The sequence below is a fragment of the Pongo pygmaeus genome, chromosome 14, assembly GCF_028885625.2.
Source record: "Pongo pygmaeus isolate AG05252 chromosome 14, NHGRI_mPonPyg2-v2.0_pri, whole genome shotgun sequence".
NCBI lineage: Eukaryota > Metazoa > Chordata > Mammalia > Primates > Hominidae > Pongo > Pongo pygmaeus.
In genome coordinates this window covers 61756286-61769317 of record NC_072387.2, presented here as the reverse complement: position 1 = coordinate 61769317, position 13032 = coordinate 61756286, and the positions used below count along the sequence as shown (strand labels likewise).

General features: G+C 38.6%; 1 pseudogene; it reads right to left on the bottom strand.

Moving 5' to 3' along the window:
- LOC129011321 (protocadherin-8-like) overlaps window positions 1–6436 on the bottom strand; it is a 177574-nt pseudogene extending 171138 nt beyond the window's left edge.
- Window positions 6437–13032: the final 6596 nt, after the last annotated feature.

Here is a 13032-nt window from a genome sequence, read left to right as displayed (position 1 = left end):
GAACTAAGTGTGCTTGACCAGAAAAATGAGTATGACGGAGCTCCTTGGTAAATCTGGGAAGCAGGAGACCTGTTCATAGGAACTAGACACAAATCCTTGGTTCCAACTTCAATTAGGAAAATGGTGGAGGAGATCACCACTGTCTTTCCTCCCATCAACTTCCCCTTCAGAATGTCCCTCCCCAACTTATAGATCTTTTTCTTGTTGTGTCAAGTATCTGTTGCAGTGAATCAAACCAATATTTCGTGGCTTAAGTAACCAACATTTCATTTGCTCTGATTCTGTGGGTCAGCAGTTTGGGCTGAGCTCAGTTGGGTGGTATCTTTTCTGGTCTCACCTGGGGTCACTCACGTTGCCACAGTCATCTGTCAGCTCAAATGGTGTTTGTTAGTCTAAGCCTCACTCACAAGTCTGGTGGGTGGTGCTGGCTCAGTTGGGCCATATGTCACCAGCAGGCCAGAAGTCTCCTAATAGTGGCTATGATCCAAAAGTAACAAAAGATAGGGTAAACACTAATGAGCGAGCATTTGTTGAGCCTCTGCTTGTGTCACATTTGCTAATGTCCCATTACCATCAAAACAAGTCCCAACTTTAGCTCTTGTGATTAATCTATGACACTTAATTTGTATTAACCTGCTATGTTAGACTATGGTCCTCAGAGCACAGTAACTAATGCCATCACATAAGTCTTGACTTTATGGGCTTCTTAAGGTCTCTAGTATGACAAACCTTTAATGTTTTTGGCATTAGAAACCTATGATCTTCATCAGAGGGATGGAAAGAAAAACACACAGCATCACCCTCCATTTCATTACTTACTGGCATGATTACTATTATTTAATAATGTAATATTTTCTACAAAGGAACAACCTTTTGCAAGTTTGCCTACTTTAAAAAAAAGTTTTCATTAAAAGACCATCTTTGTCCTTATTCCGCACACAAAAACATCTAGTATCTAGTTTGTCTCATTTTGTTCTATCCCTTTCCTTCATATTCAAACAGATAGGAGGATTCTTAATTATTATGCACAGTGTGCTTGATTATATACTGGTGTGAAGTGCTTCACTGTGCTCCTAAAACTTGGCCAAATTGTATCCACAGAAAAGTAATATTTTACATCAATTAGAAGAGGAAAAGGCCAGGAATCCCAGTCCTTAGGGAGGCCATGGGGATGGGAGGGGTCGCCTGAAGTCAGGAGTTCAAGACCAGCCTGGCCAATGTGGTGAAACCCCGTCTCTACTAAAAATACAAAAATTAACTGGGCATGACGGTGGGTGTCTGTAATCCCAGCCACTAGGGAAGCTGAGGCAGGAGAATCGCTTGAACCTGGGAGGCAGAAGTTGCAGTGAGCCAAGATCACGCCATTGCACTCCAGCCTGAGTGACAGAAGGAGACTCTGTCTCAAAAACAAAAGAAGATGAAAGGACTCAGGCCATTTTACAGATCTTTGGGGTGATAGAAATAATCACTTTTACACCTGAGCATAACAGTCAATGTTTTTAATATCATTATTATTATTTGTCCCAGAAAGCTACTGTAAACTGGCCATTTGATCTATAATACACTCAACCACAAAACAAACACTTTAAAAGCCCTACCATGACATTTCTGCATCACAGATACACAATTCCCTGAAATTTTAACAGAAAGAGAATGAAAAAGAAATAATCTACTTCATTTCCTCGGGCTAGCTACTTGACTCCTACAGTATTCATTTTAGCACAATATTTGTTCATCTTCTAAAACCTAAATAAGTTCTAATTTCTATTGTGATTTCTTCTTTGACCCATGGTTTATTTAGAAGTATATTGCTTAATTTCCAAACACTTAGGGATTTTCTAGTTATCTTTTTTATTATTAATTTTTAGCTTAATTTTACTGTGATCAAAGAACATGACCTGTATAAATTTAATGCATGGAAATTCACCGGGACTTGTCTTAAGTTCCACTGCAGTTGTTGGATGTAGTGTTTTATGTATGTCAATTGAGTTAGTATGTTGGATATGTTGTTAAATTATTCTATAGCCTTAATAATTTTTTTCTCTGCTTATTCAATCAGTCATTGAAAGAGGTATATTAGAATTACCTAAAACTATCGTGAATTTATCTTCTTCTCTTTTTTTGTTCTGTCAGTTTTACTTAATAAATTTTGAGGCTTGTTATTACATCCACGCAATATCGTCATGTCAGTATTACTCCCTGGCAGATTAACCACTTTATTATTCTGAAATATCCCTCTATTAATTCTTCTCACCTTATTATCTATTAATATCTCAATATTTTTTAATATCTTAATATCTATTGCCTTAATATTTATTTGGTCTGTTATGAACTTAGCAAAAAAGCTTTGATTAATGTGAGCAAGAAATATCTTTGTCATCCTTTTACTGTCAACCTTTTTGCGTTTTCACTTTTTAAGTTGTTTAATATAAGCAAAATAAAGTTTTTTAATCTAGTTTATACTTGTCTTTCAACTGGAATATTTAGTCTTTTCATTTAATGCATTTACTGATATATATGGGTCTAAATCTACCATCATGCTGTATATTTTCCTTTTTCCTCCAACATGTTCCATGTTTCCTTTGCTCTCATTGTTGCCTTATTTTGTTTCATTAAATATTTTGCCTTATTCCATTTCCCCTTTTATTATCTTGTTTGTTATACTCTTACTATTCTTTCAGGGTTTACCCTAGAATAAAACATGCATTATTGATCTTTCCCATGACATAATGAAAAGACCTGAGGATAATTCCATTCCATTCCATTGATCTGTTCTCCAGCCTTTTCTGTTTTTGTCATGTGTCTATCCCATAGATACGTAAACCCCACAAAACATTATCATTATCAACATCATTATCATATGCTTTCACTATTTTTCTAGACTTACCCATATATTTATTTTTTGCATTGCTTTTCATTTTCTCCCTGTTTCTGGCTGGATCTGTCTCAAGAACTCGCTCTAGTATTTACTATCATACAAGTCAGTTGGATAATAAAATTATCTCAGTTTTTGTTGGCCTAAAGTTAATTAGTTTGCCTTATTTTTTAAATGATTTTTTTACCAGGATGGAATTCTAGGTTAACAGTTTATTTTCTTCAAAAGTTTAAATAAATAATTTGAAGCAATTTTTTAACTTTGAATAATTTGTTAGCTTCCATTGTTTCTTTAGAGTAGTCACATTACAGTTTTATTTTGGCTTCTGTCTGCTTTTAAGATTCTTTTTTTTTCTTTGGTTTGCAGCAGTTGTACTGTGATATGTCTAGGTATGGTATGTTTTATATATATCCTAGTAGAGATTTGTAGTGCTTCTGGACTCTGGGTATCTTTCATTATTTTTGGAGAATTTTTAGCCATTATGTCTTCAATCATGGCTTCTCTAGCAGAAATTTTATTGACAGGTTCTAAATGTACATATTGTTTGGCCTATCCACCACATTCCATATTTCTCTTATGCTGAGATTTTCTTCTGGTTTATTTTTCAGAGTACCAATTCTCTCTTTAGCAGGTTTTTGTTGTTGTTGTTGTTTTGTTTTGTTTTTTGGTTTTTTTTTTTTTTTTTTGGTCTGCTGTTAAACCCATCTAGGGAGTTATTAATGTCAGTTGTTATTTTTCATTTCTAGAATTTATTTTTGATTTTTTAAAAAGTTACTATTCTCTTAAATTCTCCATCTTGCTTTTTATTTTCATCATGTTTATTAAGTTTATGTCAGATAATTTCAATACCTGGATCTCCTCTAAGTCTATTTTTACTGTTTTTTTTCTCCTGGTTTCCAGAAACATTAAGCTTTCCTCTAATTGCTTCAAACAGACTTTTAGAAAGTACATTTTGTATAGATGGTTTTAGTTCACCATTCTACCAGTGCCCTGGTAACTTTTTATTAAATGCCACACATAAACTTTCGTTTGAGAAGTCGTTTGGAATTCTGGATAACGTCAGCTTCTTCAAGACAGCATTTACTTTTGCTTCTGACAAGGTAAGGAAAGATCATCTTACTCTGACTTGAGAATGAACTGATTTAATTCTGTTCTCAGCTTTGTGTGGCTGGTCTATTTCTAGTCCACCCTCACTCCTATGGAATAGCCGATCCAAAGTCCTAGTTAAAACCCTGGAGGGTTTGCCAAGATCTCCCTCCTCGAGCGGGCTCTGAATTCCAATTTTTGTCCACTAGCCCATGAGACCACCAGGAGCTCTTTTACCTTCTTGACCTTTCAGCCATCAATTTCTGCTCAATTTCTCAGCCTCTCTGCTGCTGCTCTGGAATTGGCAAATGCCTTAAAGGGAAAAAGCAGCCCTGAAAATCATTTCCTCTGTGCACTTCTCTTCTCTCCAACACCTTGGCCACTAAAGTTCCAGTTGATTTGGTAGACTTTTTAGAAAATATATTTTGTTTACTGTTTTTAGTTCACGATTGCTAGAAATATACAGCCCCCGCAAAATACTTCTAACATTTTTAACATCCTATGCCAGCAGCAGCAGAAATTCGACAATTCCTGTAAAATACTAGACGTCTTAGGTTTACTAAGGGGGCATTCATAGCTTCCTGGGTGAGATGGCTCCTATTTGGCCAAGCACAATTCTCAGCAGCATAGGAAAGCTGTGAGCTATTAGCAGAAACCACTTATAGCAGCTGCCAGATTGCTGCATTAGGTGAAAAGGAGGTCTAGAAGGGCCTCAACGGCATTGAGTACAACACACAACCTGATCATTTCATTAACACAGCTGCTATGGGGTATATGTGTCCTCCAAAATTCATACGTTGATATTTAATCCCAATGTGATAGTATTAAGAGGTAAGGCCTTCAGGAGGTGATGGATGCTCTTATAAAAAGTGGTATGGGGGAACTATTCCTCCTTTTTTGTCCTTCTGTCATGTGAGGACACAGCATTCAAAGCATCATCCTGGAAACAGAGACAGAGCCCTCGCTAGATATTGAATCTCCCAGTCCCTTGATCTTGGGCCTCCCTGCATCTGGAAATATGATAAATAAATTTCTCTTATTTATAAGTTACCCAGTCTCAAGTATTTTGTTATAGTAGCACAAACAGACAAAGATAGCAGCTTTTTAGCTAAGTCTTCCTTATTCCCTTGCCTGTCCCATGGCTAACTTCTTTTTCTTTCTTTTTTTTTTTTTTTTTTTCTTTGAGACGGAGTCTTGCTCTGTCACCCAGGCTGGAGTGCAGTGGCATGATCTCGGCTCACTGCAACCTCCGCCTCCCTGGTTCAAGCAATTCTCCTGCTTCAGCCCCCTGAGTAGCTAGGATTACAGGTGCACGCCACCACGCCCAGCTAATTTTTTGTATTTTTAGTAGAGATGGGGTTTCACCATGTTGGCCAGGCTGATCTCGAACTCCTGACCTCAAGTGATCCACCCACCTCGGCCTCCCAAAGTGCTGGGATTACAAGAATAAGCCACCGTGCCCGGCCCACTAACTTCTTTTTCTAGCTTCTCAACAAGTAAGATTGAGTGAGTCTGAGAATGGGACTGTGTCCGGAATTTATTCCTTCCAGTGGGTTCTTGGTCTCACTGACTTCAAGAATGAAGCCACAGACCTCGCAGTGAGTGTTACAGCTCTTAAAGGTGGCACGTCCAGAGTTGTTTTTTCCTCTCAGTGGGTTCGTGGTCTTGCTGACTTCAGGAATTAAGACGCAGAGCCTCCCGTGAGTGTTACAGCTCATAGAGGTAGTGCGGACCCGGTGAGCAGCAGCAAGATTTATTATGAAGAGTGAAAGAACTAAGCTTCCACACTGTGAAAGGGGACCACAGCCAGTTGCCGCTGCTGGCTGGGGTGGCCAGCTTTTATTCCCTTATTTGTCCCCACCCACATCCTGCTGATTGGTCCATTTTACAGAGTGCTGATTGGTGCTTTTACAATCCTTTAGCTAGACACAGAGTGCTGATTGGTGCATTTTTACAGAGTGCTGATTGGTGCATTTACAACCCTTTAGCTAGACACAGAGTGCTGATTGGTGCATTTACAATCCTCTAGCTAGACAGAAAAGTTCTCCAAGTCCCCACTCAACCCAGGAAGTCCAGCTGGCTTCACCTCTCAATCTTCATTCTTGAAGTCAGCAAGACCAAGAACCCACCAGAAGGAATAAATTCTGGACACAGGACTATGGGGAAAGACCCCAACCCAAAACATACACACACAAACACAGACACACACACACACACACACACACACACACACACACACACAGCATCTCCAACACCATTCCCAGACTATTCACCTCACTTCCCTACCCCAGTAGAATATGCCATTCAGCCTGACTATTGAAGCCATCTTGTACTGACCATCAGATCTCTTAGGCAGTGGACTTTCAGGATACCTCTAAACTTGTCAACATGTCCAGTTAGCCCATGAGAAAACTTGCACCTCTGCCTCTTCAAAATCTGGATGTACAGGACGCTCTCACTGTGGTCTTCTATCATTGGTCTACCTTCGGTGCTTCTCCACAAGCCTCTTGTTTTTAAGATTTTCCAAGCCACAGCCAGGGCTTCATCTCTATGTCCAGACTCTAGAGGATGTAGTTTGACTTCTCCCTAGCCTCTCTGCACTTGGGTCTGCTCCCATGGTGTTGCAAGAACAGATGGGATTCTATAGCTCAGCTAACAGTCAGCCAGGGTGAGATGTCAGGCTTCCTTTCTGACAAACACTGTACTTTTTCTCAAGTCCTCTTACATGGCATAGAGTAGGAGGAAGCACTCCCTTGATCTTAAACCAGGAGGAGGGGAGGGGATACAAAATTCTGAATCATTTGACTGTGAAGAATGAAAAACCTCACTACAATGGCTTGAAAAGAGGTTTGGTAGGTGAAGGACAGAGAGACATATTCTAACTCCTTTTGAATTAGTCCCTATTTTAAAAGTGTTTCTATCTTAAACAATAATGGGCAAAGTATTACTATTCTTGTCCTTTATGCTTCCACCAGAACTCAGAAATTTTATACTTCTAACACAAATTGCCATAAGATGCTATTAATTATTAATTACTTGATTCTGAAACATTATTTTTTTAAAAGCTAAATGTTTAACTTAATAGAATTTTTTCTCCGGAGAGGAAGATTTTCAAGTTTAGAAAGGACATGTAGAATATAGGCTATTACCACACAGTTGGCATTCCCCTCCTACTGAGTGACATAGAATCAGCATTAAGGTCTGACTTTTAAGATAATTTCATGTCAACAGACCACACTGGACAAAGCTTTCTTCCTTCTGCTCTTTCATGGGCCATGAAATCAGAATATTTTAAGTCACTATGACTATATCTGAACTTCAGGAAGCCATGTACAATGTACGTCCTCTTAATTAATTCATTTCTAAGCATTTACTGAGTGTTTGACTCTGGGCTCAGTGCTGACTTACAAAGCCAAATAAGAGATGGGTCACTTCTCTCAAGGAGCTTACAGACTAATAAGGGAAACAGAAAAATAGATTATTAATATATGGCTGAACAATGATGGAGATCTGTACAGAGTGCTATGGGAACCCAAAAGAGAGCAACCACCCTGTCTTGGGTGGTCAAAAGGTGCTTCCTTAAGCAAGTGATATTTCAGTTGTCTTAAAAGACACTCAAGAATCAGCAAAATGATCCCCTGTTTCCTATCTTGGGTAATTGAGTAGATGTTGGTGGCACCAATGAAGACAGAAAACGTGTGAGCAAGATTTAGAAGGAAAGATCATGAATTTAATCTTGAAATTCATGGGCTTGTGCTATTGGCCCAAAAAAGCAAAGATGGCTGGTAAACATTTGGATATATAAGAATAAAACTCAGAGGAGATTTAGGCTAGAAATACAGGTTTAAAGTCATCAACATTTAGTAAGTATTGAAATAATGAGGGTGAATAAAATTACGAAGGGAGAAAATATGGTGGTTTTACATCATATGGTTCATAAGTGTTTTTGAGAATCTGATGAAGAGAATGTGCTCTCCAGAGGAGAGATCTGGACATGGTGGCTCATGCCTGTAATTCCAGCACTTTGGGAGGCCAAAGTGGTAGAATCACTTGAGGTCAGGAGTTCGAGACCAGCCTTGCCAACATGGTGAAACCCTATCACTACTAAAAATACAAAAATTAGCTGGGTGTGGTGGCAGGCGCCTGTAATCCCAGCTACTCAAGAGGCTGAGGCACGAGAATCGCTTGAACCTGGGAGGCAGAGGTTGCAGTGAGCAGAGATTGCGCCACTGCACTCCAGCTTGGGCAACAGAGGGAGACTCAGTCTCGAAAATAATAATAATAAAATAATAATAGCTGGCTGGGCACGGTGGCTCACACCTGTAATCCCAGCACTTTGGGAGGCCAAGGCGGGCAGACCACTCGAGGTCAGGATTTCAAGACCAGCCTGGTCAACATGGTGAAACCCTGTCTCTACTAAAAATACAAAAAAAAAAAAAAAAAAAAAAAATTAGCAGGGCATGGTGGCAGGTCCCTGTAATCCCAGCTACTCAAGAGGCTGAGGCAGGAGAATCACTTGAACCTGGGAGATGGAGGTTGCAGTGAGCCGACATCAGGTCACTGTACTCCAGTCTGGGCAACGGAGCAAAACTCTATGTCAAAAGAAAAAAAAGTACACAGACAGTTTTTTTGCATATACTTACAATGAGTACATAGGTTCCCTAAAGCTCATCCATGTATTCCAGGTTAAGAAAATACAATATTTAATAAGAAGGGAAATTAATGGATGAGCAAAACTTCTGAGCCACAATTGAAAGCGTCGATGTCTGAGACAGCATACAAGATAAAGTCATCCAAACAAAAAAGACTTGAAAAGGTTGGTTTTTCTAAACTACTTTGCTTTCTCATAACTATTTAACTACATACTACCTGCCTTTGGAACCAGCACAGTCTATAAAATGCTTTGCCACAAATATCCAAAACCAGAGGCAATTTTGAAATATACGTGTGAAATGAAGCTGGATCTATTCATATTACAGCCCCAGAGAATATATATCAAGCTAGAAGTAATGAGTTCCAGTTTGTAAGGATTTTTACAGCTCAAAAGAAATTGGCTTTTCTAAAGCTTTCCTTTTCTCTAGGTTGCCAGAGCACTGTGCTTATGCTTCCACTATAAAAGTATTTTCATTCCTTCTTGTTTATAAGTCAGCATTTCCCCTTCAAAATATTAGGATTCTTGTAGACAAGGACAGATTCTTGTTTATCTTTGCCCATAATGCTATTGCCTCCACTTCCCCAGCCCCTACACACCTAATACAGAGTCTTACACATATATTTGACAAATATTTGTAGAACTAACTTGAATTGTCTAGCCAATCACAGAATCTTTGTACATTAGCAAATAAGAAATCAAAAGCGTGGAAGACAATGGAAGCCAGTGGCTCCAGATGCCTCTTTTCAGGTAGGGTCTGATGTATCTCATTTCTGCAGCAATTGACAAGAAGAAGTATCACAGTAAATAGTATTAATCAGTCCAGAGTATGCACATCACACTTCCTGTGCTTATATTACACTATGGAATTAAAGAAAACAGAGGAAAAAACATGAAAGTTCTCAAGAACCGAAAGGATAGAAAGAACTCTATTCTCACACCATACAGAAAAATTACCTCCTAGACAAAAAGGAGATTATCATTTATGCAACGCAAACGAAAAAACAGGTGTTAGTACAAGAATAGATCATCTCAGGGGTCATAAGTTGAATCCTTGCTCTACATAAATCAACACAAATCAAGAACACACATGCAGGAATTAAACCACAATTTGGCCTTGTTTGCTGTGTGACATTGTAACTAAAACCGGTACTACATGACATTTCATATGAGCCTGAAGGGAAGCTGCTTTCTGACCTTTGCAGATTTACAGTCCCACCTAGTATGAAACAGAACAGAATATGGTTGCTATTTTCAGAAGAATATTTGCTCTAGCCCCTTGTTGATGCCTTCATTACTGAACTCCAGTAAATCTTCACTTGATGTTTACTAACGAAGCACATTTTGCTCCACAAAAGGCTAAGTGTGTTGCAAATCAGACAAGGCACTTTTGGGGGGTTTGTGTTCTTTTGTTTTTTTGTTTTGGTCTGTTTTTATAGCTTGCCCATTTTAAGAAATCTGAAGGGCACTTAAACCCCAATGACTCACAATTCAAAGCATGAAATAAAAAGCAAATGGAGACCAATTTCAAACTAGCCTTAACTTAAAGTGAGCCTCTTGAAGTTACACAGCCCAGGATAAGCTCTGGCCAGAACTGCAGGCTGCCCAAATTATTTGTCTTTCCTATGGGAGTGGAGGGTTTGTCCTTTTTCTGGGCTGTTACATAGAGGCTGGGGTAGCTTTGGGGAATATAAAGCATCATTTTGGCCACCAATCTTCCCGCTCACCCTACTGCCAAAAAAGTTCTAAACCAAGAAATCAGTTTGTCCTAGACAAAGAAGACAGCATAATAAACTCAAGGCAGGAGAGAGTTGCTCTTTGTTGGGCTGGGTGTCTTATATTTTTATAGTGAGTCAAGTGCTTGATTCAGAAGATTTTATAAGAGAATCAGGCAAAGGAGAGGAGAGAAAATGGCAAGACTAGAATAGTGACTGAGAAAGGAAGAAAAATAATAAATAGGTCTTGAATTGTGACTACTTCGCTCTGAAAATGGAAATTCGACAGTTGGGTTTCTTTTTATACATCCAGAACTTAACCTGGAACGTTTTCTCACTACCCCCCTACAATATCTGTCATATGACAAATTCATATCCATCATTCAGGCCTCAGCTCATGTATCATTTCTTCTGTAAAGCTTCCATAATGCCATGAAAAGAACTCCCTTGTGTTGTCATCTCACCTAATTAGGCTCTTTCTTAGAGAATGCCTCCCCCACCACTCCTAGAGCACCTTGAGGGCCCTAGATTATACTCATCATTTTCTCCCCAGAACCTGTCATTATAGATGACCCAAAATTTTCTTAATAAATGCCTGTTGAATAAGTCTAAGTAGCTAAGAAGAAAAAAAAATTAAGTCTCCAGATACTTAAATTAAAAAGACGTCTAATGGAGTTGCACTCACTGTATGTCATGAAGACCGAGTCTGAAATTAGGGAAACACACCAGAACACAGCCATTATGAAATCAGCCTCTGATATCACAGCCCCTAAAAGGAGCTGGAATGGGGACAATTCAGAGAATAATTTTGTAAGAAAAATGAAAAATAATAATCTATCCTTTTGGTTCATTTTCCAAAAGGATTTTAGCAATAAACACACTTTTTTCTCGAGAAAAAAATGAAAATATTTATTCCAAAATATCCCCATGTAATGTATAATGATATTCTGGGCAGAAATGTTCTACACCCACGTCAGTGTTACAAATCACATGGGTAAAGAACTGAGGAATCTTCTCCCACTCAGAAATTGCTCAGTCCTGTTTATGAGCAGCCATTTAATGCTATTCTTAAAAAGACCAATTTAAAATGAATGCAGCATGGACTGCTGCACAGATTACCATGGACACTGTCCAAATGTTGCCTCATAGTATGATAGAACCTAAAGCTTATTGAAAAGGGTCTATTTCTTTTCAATAAACCCCTTTTCAAAACTACATTTAGGAATGTGCTGGGTTACTAAAATTACTCAACTGCTCTATAATTTGAATAACTTTCTCCAGAAGAGTCTCTCAATTCTCTGCAGGGCATCAAGAGGCCTATGATGATCTATATTATGAGCATTCTGAAGACAGACATTCACACACACAGACACACCCACATACACTCACATATATGCACGTTCACACCCATTACGCACAAACTCACACATGTTCACATACATGTTCGCCCATACATATTCTCTCTCTCTTTTCTCTCTCTCTCTCACACACACACACACACACACACACACAATTAACAAGCTGGGAGGGAGCTCAGCGAAGAGAGATACTTTTCAGAATAGCTATTACCTGGTACTCACATGATGAAATGGGGGTACCTAGTAAGCTTCAGCTCAGTCACCAGTTGGATGTTGTGATCACTATCTAGTAGCAATCCAAGTCCTATAAATCGAAGTCTCGTTTGATACTAGCACATACTACCACACACATCCAAATGTCTGCTAAATACTAAGGATAACTGGCAGGCATTATCAAAAACAATCTTGATATTTTTAAATCTCAGAAAAGTATGCTATCATCACAACATTGGGACTGTTAAAAGCAGCACTTTGTAGGCCTTGACGTTTCTCGGTATGGCTTCTCTAACTCCAGGGAGTAAATAAAAACTGTTTTTCCCATGGATTTCACCTTAGCTACACTTGAAACTCCACTGCATCCCCATGGCAAATGAATGAATGACTGGATGAGTATGGCAAAACTCTCTAGTTCACATGAACTTTATCCAGGATGAGTCAATATGTGGATGTTTTCCATGACATGTGGTCCACTCCTTTAGAGAAACCAAGGGGAAATTAGAAGCATGCCCAAGGAAATTTGGCCTTTCCCAGGTGTGTCCATGCTGAGAGATGCATTTTTCAGCAACCTTCTCCTCCAGGTGCTTGACTTCATTGTGGAAGTTTTGTTCATCTAGAGGAGACTGAAATCATGCACATTACTTTCCATACAAATTATCTTTGTTTCTTCCAACAGTGACATGGGAGAGAAATGACTCAGCTTGTACCTATGAACAAAGAGGGGAGAGCTGAGCAATTGTCCAATGACACTAATCACAGCAGCAGAAAATATGTATTATGCATAGCCTAACTTTTTCCTTAGTTGAAATGTTTTGACCAGAAAATCAGATAATTATTTCAGATTTACACCTCATTTGTCTTATGTAAGCATCATTTCACTTATACTAAAGATAAGAGAGTTAACTCAAAGTTTTTGTCTAATCATTTGTGCTAAATAAATGAAGTCCTAGACTAGATTTCCAACAAAGTTTGAATGAATAGATACACAATTGTATTACATGGAGGTTCTGCATAAGTTTACATGACACTATTTAGCCAAGTTGAGATTGAGAGAGACTGAATGAATAGAGAAATACTTATAGTATTCAAACTAAGAATAAGACCAGATTTGGAAAAGTGACAATATATATT